Here is an 18,942-nt window from a genome sequence, read left to right on the forward strand (position 1 = left end):
TTTCTTGCACTGACCCCTGATTGGTCATTTCTCAATGGAACTGTCTTATTCATTTTGCACACTCAGTGCCTAACATGGTATCTGGCAGCAGGTGCTCAATAAATATTTCTTGAAAGCTAATGAAATTAAAATATATGTGTAATTTCTTGGCAAGCAGAGATTTATTAGTACGACAGATCATCCAAGCATGGCTGCTCTCCTACATTTAGCTTTCAAACCTGGATCTTGGTAGCAGATACCCTGCTGGTTGGAAAAACAATGTGACTACATTTGACAAAAGAAATCCACAGTCTCTGAGGGACAAAGGGCACCTTTCCTTATACAAACAGTGACCTGCCGTTGATTGTAAGGACAGGCTCCAATAACAAACAGTGGCATTGTTAACAAAAGAAAATTCTATGATCCTGACATGGGCTGGTGATTTAGCACCTGCAGGTAACTTTTATTCTGAATCTTAATTTACTACCCACTGGTGACCCTTGTGTAAAAATCAGGACAGGGAGATTTGATCTTGCATGTAAATTTTATGTTTTGTCTGCTGGCAGATTTATGATTTGGGTTGCGCCCAACGCATTCAATGAGGGGGAGCCACATAATGGTCATACGTGTCATCACCCAGCATATTAAGCTGCCTTGCAATATCCCCGATTACAGTAGTACATTGCAAAGCATGGCCATTTGAAGGTAATTCATTCCAAATTCAACTTGGATTGCTTTTCCTGGAAAACTGACAGAGGGCCATGCAGTAAGGCCATCAGTATGTGTCTTTACCCTACGAATGAATTTTCTGCTTTCAGAGCACTACAACATGAAGTCAGAATACTCAATTCATTAAAAATAACAATAATGTTATCTCTTTGTAACATCGCTTGCCCCCAAATGAAAGGAAACAGGGAAATGTCACAGAGGCAGTTGGAGAGGGTGATTAAGAGAACGGGCATTCAGGTCAGATGCATCTGGGGGCTTAGTTCTGTAATTCAGGCAGTGCCTTGAAGCCTCGGTCGCTTCCAGTGGGCTGTGTCCAGCCCCCCAGGCTGCTATGAATGCCATGGTAATGCGTGCCCAGGGCTCCATACTGAGAGGGGCTCAATGTGTGCGGACTTCATTTTCCTGCCTGGTCAGTTCTTCTCAAACATTTCTGCCAAATAGCACCTACTGGTAAAGAAGAACCCATTTGTTCTTAGACAGGTGGGCAGCAGCTTTCCTGAGGATGGAATATGTAGCAATCCACAAAGAGCTCATATTTTCTGGAGGTCTCATATTTTATTTTTAAACATCAGGTATATGACTTGGTGATGTACCTAGCTGTACTCGCTTTAAGTGACATACGTAATTAAAATTGATACTCCAGGAGTGCTGGTTACGTGGGTATGTTCATACATTGAGAATCCGAGTTGTACAATCAGGACATGTGTACTTTTCTAAATATATCTGTGTGTATGTGTATTATACTTCAATAAAAAGTTATTTTAAGAGACTGTAGGAAAATACACTGGGTTTATCCTGGAGCCCTGAATAAACCCTGGCACACTTTCCCAAGTCCCTAGGGTAGCCCTCCCTTGTTTGCGAAGCATGTCACAGAGGAAGCAAAATCCACACTGAAGTGACAGTATTCCTGGGGAAATGAGTAAGGCTTCTTCATGTGATCGAGGACACAGTGGAGTCAGGGGTTTATCACGGCAGATGTGGACTTGTGCTGATTGCCAATTTCCAGACAACTCATTTGGAAGCCCACAGTTTAGGCAATTAGGGCTGATTCTGTGCTCCATTTGAAATACAGAATTTTTTTTTTAAGCAAAAACTCATGATCCACAACACTGAGGCAATGTGTGGACTCATTTTTTCCAATGACTGAGCTTTAAATGTCTAATTACCAAATTTTATCATTTTCACCCCCTTTTCTGCCATTACCCCTGTGGGAAAGGGAGAATTTAGAGGCTGAGAGGAATGTTGAATCTGAGGCTGGAATTTCATTAAAAATGGCAATAACAAAGATCTCCAAACCCAAATACCTTACATTTCTAAGCGCAATATTAAAATCAATAACATAGACTCTCAGGCTTAAATTTGATTTTATAAAGTTCCTGGAAAGACGATTCACAACATTATTATGAGGGCATGGGGCTACGTGACCTTTAGATTCTGTCTAGTTCTAAAAATATATGAATATATTGATCTCAAAATAATGTCTAGACCATTACATCCCAAAATGGGTTCCATAAGCCACACGATTAAAAAAAAAAAAAAAGGAAGAAAGAAAGGGAAGGGGGTGTATGAAGCTCATGTAAAATAAATTTGAGAAACACTACACCTTATCTCCTGCTCCCAGAACTTTATGAGACATATTAAAGGCTCTGAGAAGTCCTGCAGCAAGTTAATATGCTTAACTATATTTAACCCAGCATTTCTCTAACTTATTTGACCAACCATGTAATACACAGAGAATCCTCAAAAAACCAGCGAAATGCTAGGTTCACCCTCCTGAGCTGGTCTGGATGTCATCTTCAGCATAAAACTTGTAAAGCAGGATGTTAGCAGTATGGCCTTCAGGCCTCATGACTCTTATTTGCCCATCCTATAGCTCTCTGGAATTTTAAATTTGTACTTGGGAATTTTGTATAACACTGTCCTCTTTCGGGCAAGGTGTTTTCATAGAGTGACTTTGGCCAACAGTGATGAACCCGTGGGTCCATACGGAGTGGAGATGTCAACTACTGTGAATAACAGGTACGCCATATTTGTGTGAAAGGGATAAACAGCTGAACTAAAAGGGGGTTCACATGCGCACAAGCAAAATCTATGAGCTCTTGCCTCTGCCTCTCTCCATCTATTTTCTTTTTTCCCCCTTTTCTCACATTTCCTTCCATTCTATTTACCTGATACATCTTTATCAATACTAGGCAGTGGCAACTTTTTTCTGCAAAGGGACCAGATAATAAATATTTTAGGCTCTGCAGGGCCCTTTGGTGCCTATTGTGACTACTCAACTCTGCCACTGTATAGCAAAAGGGACTGTGAATAATATGCAAATAAATGGGGGTGGCTGTAAATAAAACTTTATTTATAAAAACAAGCAGTGGGCCAGTCCTATGCCAAACATGCGTAGGGATTCAAGCATGTTTAATAATTTTATTTTCACTTCTCAAATGATGGTGTCCATTTCCTATTGCTAACCCATCCCCAATGCTCTTCTGTAAATCTTATTCTCACTTCAAAGCTGATTTCTAATCTTATTTCAATCTGGGAGTTTCCCCAAACTGCTCCCAGCCACCCACTATGAAGGAGCCTTCCCCTCACACTCACAAGTCCATGGAAATCAACATAAACTGCAAGACATTCTACTTTGCCCTGCCTGAGAATGGATTTAAAAATATTTTGTCTTCCATTTTAAATGCATGCATCTCTCGTCCCTGAACTGCAGCCCACGCCCACACAGCACAGTTTTCTTACAGCAGACTCAGATATCTGTGGAATTCTCTGTTTTGTCCAACTTTTAAATGGAGATGAATATTTATAGGAATAGAAACAAATCACAAATAAAAGAAATGAAGTCGCTTTTGGCGTGGGGCGCTTCTTGAGCATATGGGAATTGAAACATGCATATGTGTGTGTGAGAGAGAGAGACAAGGGTGGAGGGGAGACTCATTTAGCCTGATACGGAAGGAAATGTAGAAGGGAAGCCGTTTTAAGGATATAAAGTGTATCTTTCTCCTCTCATGCCTCTGAAACAAATGTCCTACCTATGCATCCATCCTGTGAGCATTGGAGCGTTCCAGAAACACCCTCTAAATTTATTCTACTGGGAACTCCGCAATAACGCCTAAAAGACAATGCCTTCAAAGGAAAAGGCGAGGCGCTCACCTTGCCAGACCATCAAAACCATCCCCACTGATGGCCACGTGAGCCTCCACTTTTCCGACCTGAAAGGAGAGGGGCCCCCTGCAGGCCTGTAGGGACGGAATCCTCAGGTTTCGGGAGAGAAGGTATTACCCGGATCTGCTCTAGTAGGCGGCTTAAAGGGCGCACAACTGAAATACGCCTTTGTCCGCGGTTTGAATCTCCTCCCTCCCAGGTGTGAATGAGATGATTACTGAGGCCCTGTGAGCCAAAGGCTGGGAGGGAGCTGGGGCGCCAAGCAGGGGAGGGCAGCGGACTCTCAGGGGGAAGGACCGTGGGGGCCAGCCTGAAACAGGCCACTGTCACCCGCGGCCACCACCCAACCTGCCGGACACGTGGTTAAGGCACCGTTGTGGAAATGCTGCGGCCGTGGCCCTGGCCTGCTGTGCAGAGTGGTGGTCAGCAGCCTGGATGCTGGCGTGTGTCTGCCTCCAGCTTTCCCGGGAAAGTCACTGTCCTCTGCGTCCCACGTGCTCATCTGGCAAATGCAGGCAAGGTAAGTGCCCGTCCACAGCACCGGGGGCCTGCATGGGAAGGGCCTCCCACGGAGCTTCTGGACGCCCCTGTCTCCTCACGTGTAAAAGGGGCACAGTCGTGACATCCGCTGCAGAGGCCATGCCCGAGGGACCACACGACCCCGGACACACAGGGCCTGGCGCACAGCAGAGGTAACAGGGATGATTAATAGGCATGCAACGTGCAGGGATTAAGCGCAGAGGTGCACAGGCATTTTCTGTAAATGGCCAACTAGTAATTATCTTAAGCTTTGCAGGCCACGCAGTTTGTGGCAACTCCTCAGCTCTGCTGCTGTATGAGGAGGGCAGTCTCAGTATGTCAAGGGATGATGGTGGCGTTGTCACGTTAAACTTCACCTGCAGACCCAACATTTGAATTTCATGTACCTGTCACCTGTCACAAAAATGTTATTCTTCTCATGTTTAAAATCTGTTTTTAAGCTACAAAGACTATTCTTAGGTCACCAGCCATATAAAACAAAGGGGTGGGTGGGTGCAGAATTTAGCCTGTAGGCCACAGTTCTCTGACCTCTGACTGGGGGGTGACTTCTCTGGCATGATGCCTGTTATGTGACCTGGGGCAAGTTGGCCCTTCTAAGCCTCAGCTTCCTTGAACTCTACAATGGGCTCATTATACCACCTCCCCCCAGCAGTGTCACAAAGATGAAACAGTCTCATTCATGTGAAGATCTCATTGTGAGGCCCGCACACAGTAAATGCTCAACAAATGGCAGCTCTCATTATAAACAAACCCAATACCCAGATTTAACCTGAGCTACAAGACCACTGTCTTAGTGGTGACACCAAGACACCAGTCTTCCCACAAAATGCTGGGCAGAGACTGCCAGGGTCTGGGCATTGCCCAAGCTGCAGACACTGACCGGGCAGCCTTGGGACTGACGACTTGACATCCTTAAATGGAAGGGGATCTGGGCATCCATGAATTATAACACCCTCCTTTAGACAGTTAGAAATTGGTCAGACACAGAGGACGTAGTTCGTGTCCCCAGCACACAGTAAATAATCACTGGAGATGTTAATGGCCTGCAGGCACCAAAGGTGACAGGAACCACCTGAGCACCTGACCCTCCTGTTGCTCCTTTCTTTGGGGGCTCTTTGGGATTCCTACACCCTCACCCCCAATCTGTGCACATTCCACCCAAAATGGCCTCATCAGCTGGATCCCCTTTCCCTGTCTTCTTGAGAAGGTTGATTTACGATTATGCCTTTGGTTAGGGGCATTTTAGGCTGTGTTTCATTGTTTTTGCTGTTTCCTTTTTTCTTTGGAAAATTAGTAACAAAACCCGGTGTAGTATAGAACTTCCAAGATAATTGAGACCGATTGCATAGAAACCACTTCTCCCTGACAGCTGGAGATGCCCAGACGGTCCCATTCTTTACTACTGTGGCCAAACTTCAGGGTCAGACAAAGTCATGACTTCCCAAAAGAAGTAAGCTTTTGAGATTAAATCCTAATTACATGTCAAATAGAGATGATATTGGGTACTAGGAGGACTAGCCAATCTGAGACAAGGGAGCCTTGTTGTAGAAATCTAGACCATGAATCCTCCTCATTAGAAAAAGGTGGCAGAGAGAGACCTGGATCCAAATACGGCAGGAAGAGGGAATGAGAATTATGCGGAGGGTTGATTCTCAGAGAGGCCTGGGGCCCATCCAGTAACCCACTGTCTCCCCAGAGCCACCCAGGGAGCAGGAAGAGAGGTAGTAAGAACAACAGAATACAAATCATACTTGATGTGAAGAACTGATGTGGACATCTCTAAAGCTTCTGTAGAATGTGAATAAAAGCGTCTTCTCAAACCCTTGCTTTCTTTTCTTTTGATAGAGCTACTATGGAAAACACTGTGGAGGTTCCGCCAAAAATTAAAAGTAGAACTACTGTACGATCCAGCAACTCATTTGGGGGTAGTTACCCAAAGCAAACAAACAAAATCACTATTTGGAGAGTGCTCTGCACCCCTGTGCCCATTGTGGTATTAGTTACAACAGCCAAAACCTAAGCATCTGTGAATGAATGAATGGATAAAGAAAACGTGGTATATGTATATTTGATGGAATACTATTCAGTCATAAAATAAAAGAGAAGGAAATCCTGTCATTTGCAACAAGATGGATGGATCTCAAGGGCATGACCCCAAGTGAAATAAGTCAGAGGAAGAAAAATACTGTATGATCTCACTTATATGTAGAATCTGAAAGAAAAAAGAAAAAAAACTTTCATAGATACAGAGAACAGACTGGTGGTTACCAAAGGTGGGAGTGGGGTGGGAAGGGGGGTGAAGTGGTTGAAGGTGGTCAAATGGTCTAAACTTCCATTTATAAGGTAAGTAATTCCTAGAGATGTAATGTACAGCGTGATGGAGGGAAAAACCCTTACTAATGTCATTCACCTGTCATATGTACTGCCTTTCTAGTCCGAGCTATGCCAATGCAGCCTATCAGTGCCTGATGACACATGTCACACTTCTCGCCAGATCCAGAGTTTAGGAGAACCTGAACCCATCCATGGGGGGCTGAGGACTTCCAGTGCCTGGGAGTCAGCTCCTGGGGAGCCTGGCTCTCTCGCTCTCTCAGCCACTAAAGGACTGCTCAGCTCCGTACAGGGCTGCCAGCCCTGCTCTATACATGGTGGGACCCTTATGAGTCCCAACAGTTGTGATGAGACAGACAGGTGTCTGATTACAAATCACACTGCCATTATTTACCAGGCCACATCTGAGCACCCCTCACATTATGAAGGAAGGAAAACAAATAGGAGACAAAGCAGACTGCAATTCTCTCAGGCAGGGCTTTATTTAAGATCTCTTGCCTCTGTAATTCACAAAGCCTAAGCTCTGTTTGAACCAGCCTGGAACCTCAGATGATTATTACAGAGCAATCGCCCATCACTTGCTTTCCGAATCAAAGATGTTTTTCAGCCAAAGCAGAAGGGACCTTTCCACTTTACAAGCAACAGGGAAATATTGAAAGGTTGTGCTTTTACCCCGTATGGCTCTGGATCATGTTTTATTATTTAGCAGTGAAGAGAGAAAATATTTTAAAGACTCAGTTTCCCTGCTACAGCAAAAACTTGGATGTAACTTAATGTCTGCTCCTGTGGAAGTGATTCAAAGAACTGTTTACAACACCAGGAAATGCCAAGCCGAGATTAAGAGAAATGAGAAACAGCTACATAAATGCTGGAGAAAAATCTCTAAGACATGCTGTTAAGTAAAAAGTAAATTAAAATTAAAAGTGAAAACAAGTTTAAAAACAAGATGTTCCAGCCCAACAATGGGAATGTCCGTAATGCCACTGAACTGTTCACTTAAAAGTGGTTAAGATGGCATATTTTAAGTGTATTTTACCACAAGTATTAAAAAACAAGATGTTCTTAATATGTCTATAAAAACAAAACTATTTTCATATGCATGACTTAAGCATATGAGAGTATAGATATATGTCTGCAGAGCCAGATACTGACACCCTGGGAGGGGACCAGAATTGAGGGTGAGAACGGGGCAGAATATAGCTTTGACAGCATTCTATGAATGTCTTAAAAAAAAACAGTCACATATATAACACTTAATAAATAATTTAAATGAAACCTGCTAATAAGGCTCCATTTCTTCGTAAAATGTGGGTACTGAACTAGGTCGGCAATTCACCTTTTTCCCTCCACAACAATATCCATGACATTGTAAGATTTGTGTCTAAGGAACTGCTACAATTACTGAGCATAGATAACATAGATCCCATCGGGTTCCTCATCTTATTTTTTTACTTAGCATACATTTATATAGTGCTTGCCATATGCCAGGCACTATTCCAAGAGCTTCACAAATATCAGCTCACTTAATTAACAACATACACAGTGAGGTAGGGCTACCATTGCCCCACACTTGACAGATGAGGAAAATGAGGCACAGAGAGGTTAAGACACTTATCCCAGGCCACACAGGTAATATGTACGACAACTGGGATTCCAGTCCAGGCAGCTCCCAAGTGCATGCTCTTAAACACAATTCTTTGCTGCCTCTCTTTTCATCATCGACTGGCCTCCTTTCTGTTCTTCAAATCCATCAAATTCATTCCCATGTCATGGCCTTTGCGCTTGCGATTCCTTCTTCTCATAATCCTCCTCCCCAGATCTCTGCAGGGCCCAACGTTCTAATGATTTATGTCTCAGCTCAAATGTTGACTCCCCAGGAAATGTTCCCTGACTGCCTTACATACAGTGGTTCTGCTCCATGTCCCCGCCTCCACCACTCTGTCTGTTCACTTTCATGGCAATTACCACTATCTGAAATTGCATTTTTACTTTCTTTTAAAAAAGCTTTATTGTTTATCAGCATTTTGTTCACCTTTTTAGTTTCTATTTCTCCCAAAAGATTATGAGCTTTATGAGGTTAGGAACACAGTCTGTTTGCCGCTTGTCCCAGCCCCTCCCACTGCACCTAGCATGGAGCAGGTGTTTGGGAAGAGATGGATGGATGCATGCAGACACAGACAGATGGACAGACAACTGTAAACATGGAGGGACATGTGAGTCTTAAAGCACAGAACTCTACTCCTTTTGGTATCACTCAAGGACACTCTCAGGATTTGGGTAAGAGGAAGGTCATGACAGAAAGGACCTTGAAATCACTAATTTCCTTATAAAAAATTTTTTTTCAGACTGTTACTTCAAATAATTACTAGGATAGAATCAATTGCAACATAGCTCACAGTGGGTAGATACACAGTTACTGATTGGACAAAAGCATCTTTATGATAAGTGTTTCAGTTTCTTCATGAGAAGAAAAATCTAACTACTTTGAAAGGAAATGATACCACTAACACACACACTACTATCATTTGGGGGGTAAGGACCCCAAGATCCTCATGACAAATCACAGTCCTCAGCTGCCTGAGGGCCCCGATGAACGGCTGAGCAGCACCTGGGCCTCCCACTGCTTCTCTGGTGCCACCAAATGCTGAGTTTGAACCCAATTTGAACACTAGGCTCTCTTTCTGGTCCCAAGCTATCTGGTTTCCATTCATCAAACACTTTTGAATTCTTTGCTTTAAGAGAAAATATCCCAAAGCTCATTCCAGATACTGGGAAGCGAAACGAGTAATCTCTGAGAGTGAAATAGGAGATGTTGAACTATGTTCCGCAAAGCAGTCGTCTCCCGCATGCAAGTCATTTTAGGATGATGGAATGGATTTCTGACCTTACGCCTTGGTAAATTTGTGAGCATTTGTATTTGATGAAACAGTCAAAATAAAGGGCAGTTTGATTTTTCAAGAGGTATAAACTATAGACAAGGATGACAGGGGGTAACTTGCATATTACCCAGCAAATGGGCAACAGACTGTTTTACCTACAGTAGGCAAGAAAATGAAATAAAATTTAGCAAAACTCCCATTTCATTTTTTACCCATTTAACTTAACCTTGGTTGGATGAACTCAAGGTGGGCAGGTCTTGTTCAATAAGCAGGGTTCTCCCTACATTTTCTCATTCCTTCACACTCAAGGCCTTGGGCAGACCTGAATAGGATCGAACTCAGGAAAATGTCTCTGGTTTCCTTGAGAGGTGGGTCCCACGGACCTGGGAATGACACTCCGAGGCCCCTGGCTCCTACTGAAAGGGAAATGGTGATGTACACACCGGAAGCGCAAAAGAGACTCAGGCTGTGAAACGAGGCTGATCATTCTGCAGCATAAGCCCGGCTTGCAAGCCTCCCTCTTCCAGGGAGGGAAGACAGTGTGGTTTTAGACACGGTAATCAGGACGGGCGTCTAAAAAATACAAAATAAACCTGCAGTATATGTAGCACGTAATCCATCCTCCCTACACACACACACACACACACACACACACACACACACACACACACATACTTTTCTGTACAACTTCGAAAGACTTATTCTGGTTTCAGCCTCTTCTAGCTCAATGACCTTACAGAAATTTAAAGACCAAACTTACTTTGCTTAAGAGGGACTGAGAGGATGAGAGATCACAAGCAATTACATCACTTGGAGACCTACGCTTAAATTTAATAAGATTTGGCTTCCATTTCAAAGGTCTGTCCCAGTGTTTTATAATTAGGGAGGGATGAGCCTGATAAACACAGGGCATGTCAGACATAAACAGAAATTGAGAATTTCATGCTAAATCTACCCCACCATAAATAACCTCGAGAGTGGAACAAGGCAGGAGACGTTACCAACAGCGCCGAGTGCAGGTTGGGGAAAGCCGTCACAGTGCCCCAGACGCCAGGGAAATTATTTAAGAACTCTTCGGCCCTATGAACCATCGCCCTTTCTGGTCACCAAACCTTCAGAGGCTTGGCTTTATCAAAGAAGCACCAATCATGCAAGTTAGCTGAAACAGCCTGCAGGTAACTTTAGCTTTCACACCTGAGACTTGGGGAAATTCTGAAACCCTCATGCTTTGCCAAAGCAGGAAATTCTCATAATGGACAGCTTTGTGTTATGTCTGAATATACAGTTTCCTGTGGCTTTGTCCCGTCCCCTTTCCCACAGATAGCCCCAGCCCCCCTCCTTTGACCAGCCCACCATATGAACAGGAGCAAAAAGCACCGTCTCAAATGCAGAGGACAGAGGGTCAGGCCTGTCTAACATGGTAACATCGGAATTCTATGGAGATGCTCAGACTCAGGGGTAACAACTACTGGCAGAGAAGTGTTCACCATTTTGCCCATGACAGAGATTCTCTTCCTTTCCAAACGGTCCAAGCAAAGACCCCTGCAGTCCACACCACTCAGTTCACACTCCCACAGTGCACGAGAGCAAGACAATGGTGGTTTAATGGCAGTTGAAGGTCCCACCAAGCTGGGTGGGAGCTCTACTAGGGAAGAAGAAGTAGCCCCATGTTCAGGAACCAGAGCCTCTGAAGGCCACACACCTTGAGAGGCATTCTCTTGGTTGCTATCAGAAAAGTGATAATAAATGACCAGAAAAATATATGATATGCATAATGAATGAGTAACAATAAATCCCCAAAGTAAATGCAGAGGCAAAGAGATGAATGGAAGCCAACTCCGAGGGGCAGCCTCATAACTTACCAAACGCTGCTGAGCCCGCCTGTGGCGAGCCTCAGCCCGCGGCTGTCCTCGCACCAGCACTCCCCAGCGCGTGCCTGGCCACCCACCTTCCTCCACGCTCCCGGACTCACTTAAGGCCCGGCTCTAGGAAATACCTTTAATGACTCCCAACTGGATTCAACATAAAGGCGGAAACTGGGTTGACATTGAGAAGGTTCCACAGTGAAGCTTCTGCCCACCTCCCCTCGAGCTACTGTACCCGATCCCACAGCCCGACTCGACTCCAGGCCCCCGGACGCTCCATTTCCTGCCTGCGGCCATGCTGTGTAGGCAGCACTACCATTGCCACCTCACACGTGAGGAAACAGTCCGCAGAGGTTTGTAACCGGCCCGGTTAGCGCAACGGCAAAAATTTGAAACCAAGCCTTCCTGTTCTGACAGAGATGTCCTTTCTCCTACACTGTGTCAGCCAGATGGAGAACAGCATTTGACCTTTCGAAAAGTACCTGGAGGTTACAAGGTGCAAATTCAGCAAGGTCACCCAGAATGATCCCATGGGAGGCATGGAGAAGACTCTTATCCCAGAAAGGCCAAGAGGAATAGGGAAAACATCACACTGGTGCCAGAAGGTGGCAGGGAGAGCCCCATGGGCCGCAGCATTATTCCTTTTCATTGGCCCCCTAAACTTTCCAGTGAAAAATGATCATGTTTCTCTAATTGTTAGGATATGAGATGGTGTTCTGTGGAAACCAGGAAGGACTTGGCCTTTATTCAGCTATGAACAAGTGCGGAGTCAAAGCAGCAGGCACAGACGGGGAAGAGAGGCAGAGGCCTCGGGCAGAAAGGGCAGGAGCCGCTCTGGACCCTTACAGATCCTGGTCAGGGAGAGCCAAACCCCCCAGGGGCAGGAGAGCTTTCTGTCCTTTATCTAATGAAGCCCTGAGCTCCAAGATGTCCTCAGAGTCACTCCTGTATTCAGTGCCTCACACACACCCCCGCCATCCTTACTTCTCTCCCCAGGTCCTCATCCAGCTGTGCCAGAGAAGAACTCTCGCTCCCAGGGGTCCAGGATTCCCTCTCGCCTCCTATCAAAACCTCCAGCAAGGACAGCTCTGACAAACCCCTTTACCTTGGAGTGACAATGACTCATTGCTAACATCATTATCCCTCCACCCCCAGGGCTAAGGCTTTCATTTTTCAGGAAGGGAAGGGGCTGCAGGGTGGGATTCCAGGCAGTAAGGAACAAGCCCGGGGCTTCTCCCAAGGCCCAGAAATCTCTGCTTCCTTTTCTGCCGACAAAGCCCAACCCTACACATAATATGGCATCTGTCTGTTTTTTAAGCCTATATAATGACATTAAAGAGTTTGGGGAGAGCCGTCAAAGACATACAAGGAAATATTGACATATAAATTGTCAGGTGCTCCAAGATGGTTGGGCCTTCAGCTTTGGTAAAATTAAATGTATGCCAAAATGAATATTATGTAACTTTTAAAGAGAAAGCTGTAAGGACACACACACACAGAGGCACATACCAAGTGAAAAATAAAGTTACGGAAGAGCAAAGATCCTGTATTTCTCTTTTTGTTGTTTAAATAATGTGTGTGTGTGTGTGTGTGTGTGTGTGTGTGTGTGTGTGTGTGCCCTCATTGTGTGCTTTTTGACTGCCATTCCTGCTCCCCTTTATCTGGCACCAGAAATTCCTCTCCTTCAAGTTTCTGTGGTCTTGTCATTTGCAGTACCCAATCACTACCCTCCCACCTGGTCACAGAGACAGAGGTGGCCCAGGTCTGTCCTGTTACGGCCCCTCTGCCCACCAAAACTGGCCCAAGCAGAGCCAGTCACTGTCCTACCCTGGGGCTGATCTCCTGGCTTTTATATAAAAAAATTATTCTTTCCACAGGGGTCACTGACCAGGTACATCAGGAGCCTGGGGACATAGATAAGCATATTTCCCATCACAGGAAAGAGACCCCCCCTACAGTGGATTGAGTTACAGAGACAAGAACCAAATGATGAAGGAGAAAGGGGGAGAGAGAGAGAAGGAAAGGCTTCAAATCAACCCCATGAATCCAGATCTACTCTCTGATTTCCCAATAAAATGGCCATTAATTTTACCTTTGGCTTTAGCTCTTTGAAATTTAGTCTGTCATGTGCAGACTAAAGAACTCTCCCCAGTCCCGTGAATATATACACATATGCTTTTGTATGTCTTCCCTCAAAATCCAAAATGTATCCAAGCAGTTTGACAGTACTTAACATTTGAAAACCTATACTTGAAATTTAAGGTAGGGGGAAAAAATGATCAATTTTATGCAATCATGTTAACTTTTTCAGTAAATATCTATTATTTTTTATGATTTTTTTTTCAGTGAAAACATACTTTTTTCAGATATGCTTTTGTCTCCAATTAAGGATGAGAAAAACCTTTGCTCACTCTTAGAGCAGGAACCATTAAATCCCCTGCAGGAAGCAATACCTGAAACAGGCAAAATTGCACATACCGTGCAAAATAACACCGTTAGTACAGCTGCTGATTCAGTTCACTGTAAACTGGAGTCCTCCAGAAACACATCTCAGCCCTCCATCTTTTTTGGCTGTTTCTGCTAAAATGCTCTTGCGCCATGTAATGGTTACTTGGGGCACCAAGAAGGCAGGACTTCTTACAAATTCCAGCCTGCTGCTTTATCATTTGCATAAGCCCAGAATTACACACCATTTTCTCTCTTTATGGCAACAGAGAACAACCTGGTTACCTCCGAGGAATACAGAGCAACACAGTCAGATTCTGTCAGATTAAAATATGAGACAAATTAACCCTCATTAAGGGGATACACCTGCAACATGGCCTACCAACTGTGAAAAAGCAACTGGCCGCATCCCCGAGTCCATATTGTCTTCACCCCTCATTAAGCAACCCGCCTGGATTTTGCTGAGCAGCCACTGCTGGGAGGTTCTGGGCAGGCAAGTTGGGACGGGTCCATCTATCCCAAATATATTTGTATGGGAAACAAAGGGAAATTTGGGTTTAGAAACTAATTTTTATTTGCTCTGGAAAAAAGAGTAAACATTTTTACAGGTTGCCAGTTATGGGCTGGTTTACTCCACAGCTTTAAAAGCAAAAGGTTCTGCATGGATCAGTTTCCTGTCTGATGCCTTCTGTTGTCTTGTGCCTCAGGGGACCACAAAATATCACCTTCTGCCAAAGGTACCGGAAGGTCTAATTATCTGCCTTGGAGTGGGGATTTTCTCTTTCCCACCGAAGAGATCCTAAGTTAAAGGTACATTGTTCTTGATGTAGTTTCTTTTAGAAAAATACTACTTATGTGATGGTCCTCCCCAAGGTCGCAGAGCCAGAAAGGGGTGGGGTTGGCTTCCGAGGCCAGGTGCGTTTGCTTGCAGAAGACACATCTGAACTCACAATGCTAACGTGCAGACGCTTGCAAACTACAGCCCCCAGGCCATATCTGCCATTTGCCTATTTCTATAAATAAAGTTTTATTGCAACACAGCCATGCCATTCACATATGTATCATCCAGGACTGCTTTCAGGCTACAGTAGGAAAGCTGGGTAGTTGCAGCAAAGACCACACAGCCTGCAAAGCCAAACATATCCTCACTCTGGCCCTTTACCAGAAAAAAGTGTGCTGAGCCCTAGTACGGTATAATGCTCTGCTCCGTGAGAAGAGTAGAATTCAGCTCAGCATCAACGGAGACCAAATACGTAATTGATAATGTTCGTTGCCAGAAAGAACCCACGTGGCTGATACCAAGCAGTCTTAATGTCATGATGGCTCAGCCTTAACTGACCAGCCCTGTCATTGTTCTATGAATCGCACTTTAGCCCTGACACTCCTGCTTACTGGAATCAAGAGGGTGCACGGAGTTCAAAGCTAAGAAGGCCCAAAAGGTCTCTTTGGACTGGGCACGCACATCCTGTCACTGCCCCTCCAGAACTTCTCCCTCACAAGCAGCCAGCAGACGGCGTTAGTGAGGCCCACACCTTATGTGGAAAGGACTCAAAGGTGTTGTGAATACTCTCTGCCTGCTTTTCAGGGAAAGCCTCTTAGTGGGGACAAGGAGGCTTAAATGGACAGAGATGTCAACCTAAAAAGAACAAGAAAGAACCATTCTAGAGAACTTGCTCCCCAAAATCTTATTGGAGAGAGTGATGCCAAAAATATACATCAGTGCATTAAAATAAACCACCCCCAAATGATCAAGCTTTCATAGCCTAATTGTGGCCAAAGCTAATAAAAATGTGGTTCATAGTTCTTGTCATTTTAATGACAGAAGAGAATCATATACCTCTTCCTATCAAACCAACAAATTAGATTCTGGAAATTTGGAGATTTTTCCTAGAGCAGTTGTTCATGTATTAGTCTTACATTTAACAGACATTCACTGAACACTTACTATGTGCATATCTATGTTCTAAGATGGTCCAAGATCACACAGCTGGTAAATGGCGGAGCCAGGTCTGGCTTATGTTCCAAGGAAAAACTCCAACTGAAGAGAAGCACCTTGCAGAGGCTCCAGCCCTTGTTCTTTGGGCTGGTAGTGCTTCCCGCCCTCAACTCTCCCCCTCATCCCAACAAGGGCACCAGCTCTTGAACACAAGGCATATAAAATATTTGAAGGATGATTTCATGCCTTAGAGCTCATTCCTAGAGCATGGGAATTGCAAACTTAATTACCTGGATGGGTCTAGTGGTCATGTAAATAAAGGAAGCAGCCACTCTGTGGGAGGAGCGTGGTCTGTGGGAAACTGCAGAGGCGATGCCGTCTCCGTGGGGAAGCCTCTAAGTCCACTGTGTCAGAGGTCAGCAAACTGAGCCAAAGCCAGCATACCCCATTTTTGTAGGGCCCATGAACTACAAACAGTTGGTGGATTTTTAAGTGGTTGTGTTTTAAATGGTTATATAAATATTGCATAATATCCTTCATTTTGCCTCTTGATCCAGAAAGCCTGAATTTTTTTATTATCTGACCCTTTACAGGAAACGTTTGCCAACTCCTCCTTCGCAGGGACATTTCGGCCTTTAGAGCAACTGGATGCATATCGACCCACCTGCAAAACCTAAGCAGATAAACCTATGATCTATTAAATCTCTCCCAATCCGTCATTAAGAAAGTGGTAATTCAGTCTGAAAAGGCTACATCGTGTGTAATTCCAACTCTATGACATTCTGGGAAAGGCCAAACTATAGAGACAGTAAATGGGTCGGTGGTGAGGGGCTGGTGGAGGAGGGATGACTAAGCAGAGCGCAGAGGACTTTTATGGAAGCCAAAACACGCTGCATGACCACATGATGCGTATTTGGGTGCACATATGTCCATAGAACGTACAACACCAAGAGCAAACGCTCACCTATGGACTTTGGATGATAACATGTCAGTGTAGATTCATTACCTGTAACAAATATACAGTGGTGGGGGGTGTTGATAACATGAGAGGTATTCATGTGTGAGGGGCAGGGTACGTATAGGGAATCGCCATACCTTGCTCTCAGTTTTGCTGTGAACCTGTAACTGCTCTAAACATGTAAGGAAAAATTAAAAGGATGTGACTATTGCCCCACCCATGTAACATATTTTCACAGTAGTGCTTTTCTGGGAGAGCATCTTAGCTCAGCATTAACATGGTGATATTCACTGTTTGGTGCACAGGCAGTCACACTCCTCTTTCATCCCCACAGCAGACATTACTAATGAATTCTGGGCCTCTTTCTTGCTGAGACCAGGTATGACCTCGGAACCCTTGTCAGTATGGCACTTCGTTATCTACTACCAATAAATCAGAGTTATCAAAGAAAGAAACCCACCTAGTGAACCAAGTCAGACAGAGAAAGACAAATACTGTATGATCTCACTTATATGTAGAATCTTTTTTAAAAAAAAAAAAAGAGCTCATAGAAACAGAACAGGTCAGTGGTTACCAGAGGCAGGGATGGAGGAGGAAATGGTGAAGAGGCTCAGAAGGTATGAACTTCTGGCTGTAAGATAAATAAGTTCTGGGGATGTCATGTACGGCATGGTGACTATCATTAAGAATAACAATATATATTTGGAAGTTGCTAAGAGAGTAGATCTTCAAAGTTCTCAACATAAGAAAAAAAATTCTATGTCAAGGGATGGATGGTAACTAAAATCATTGTGGTAATCACAATATATCAAATCATTACATTGTAACCTTAAGCTTATATGATGTTATATATCAATTACAGTCCAGTAAAACTGGAAGAAGGTAAAAATGAAAGCCATCTGCCACCTTGGGTCATGATCTTGGAGCAGAAATTTGAAAGATGTTTTGAGTGTTGTAAGCTCCTTTCCTCTCTTGAATCTCACAACATGGGCTTATGTCCACACTTAAGGAGCAGAGCTGGCTTGATTTTCACGCTATTTATTTCAGAGGAGAAGGAAAGAGTCTTCACTTGTCTCCTAGTACCTCCCCAGAGTAAGTCTGTACTTCAAGTCTAAGAACTGAAGCTCCATTTGAAAAGCTCTGATTCCTGAATTTTTCTGGGGATGGCTCAGATTTCAGCACTAAACTAATATTTTCATTTTAATGAAAGGAATTTCCAATTCCTATTGCACCCTTCTGCTCCCCAGTGATCACCTCCTTCCTTCAGAATCCTGCAAAAACCTATATGCATTCACACTCCTTCAAACACACGCTTTATTATTATCCTAAGGTCAATACTTTTATAAACGTTCCTTTGACTGGTTTTTTTTTTTTTTTAGATAACTTGAGGGCAGTTCTTCTTTGCAAGCAATAAAAATAACCTGGCCTGGGATGTTATCAAGATGAAAGTAATTACAAAGCCCTGCACTGAGCGTCTGGAAAGCCAGTATCCCTTATTATTGTTTAAATCTTTGAACACGGAGGACCTGGCTTTATTTGACCATCCATCCCATGCCTGCCTTATTTCAAAGAGGCCTCACCCTTAAAACATACCCCATAAGAAATTATGCTTGTTTTCGCTACCAGTTCTTCAGCACATGTTAATCTTTTTCCACAGGCATCTTAGGAGAGCTTTCTGAGAGGTAAGGGATGTTTTACTGCCCTTACCTTTGTAAGTAACCCTGACATTTCAATTTCCCAGGAGGCTTCCTTGTTTTCTTATCCCCCCACCATCCCCCCCACCCCAAACCAGGTCTCAAGCTAATTGGCTGCTAAAGGCTGTTCTAGGAGTGCTAAGTTCAGTCTCAAACCTTTCAGACAAAGAAGCAAAGCACATACAGAAAAAGAGGCTAACCTGGCCATCTGGCATTTCCTCTATCCAGATTTCCCTGATTCGTGTGTCCACAGAGAAGACTATCAATGCCACCACAGAGAGAAAGTGGAAAAAATGCCAGGGACATTTATGTCCATGTTGGCAGCTGAGATCCTACACTTTCAGAAGGACATGACCTCACGAGGAGCTGCCATGAGTAGAGATTATGCTCATTTGTGACACTTCAAGACAAGTTTTGGTCA

The sequence above is a fragment of the Manis pentadactyla genome, chromosome 1, assembly GCF_030020395.1.
Source record: "Manis pentadactyla isolate mManPen7 chromosome 1, mManPen7.hap1, whole genome shotgun sequence".
Classification (NCBI taxonomy): Eukaryota; Metazoa; Chordata; class Mammalia; order Pholidota; family Manidae; genus Manis; species Manis pentadactyla.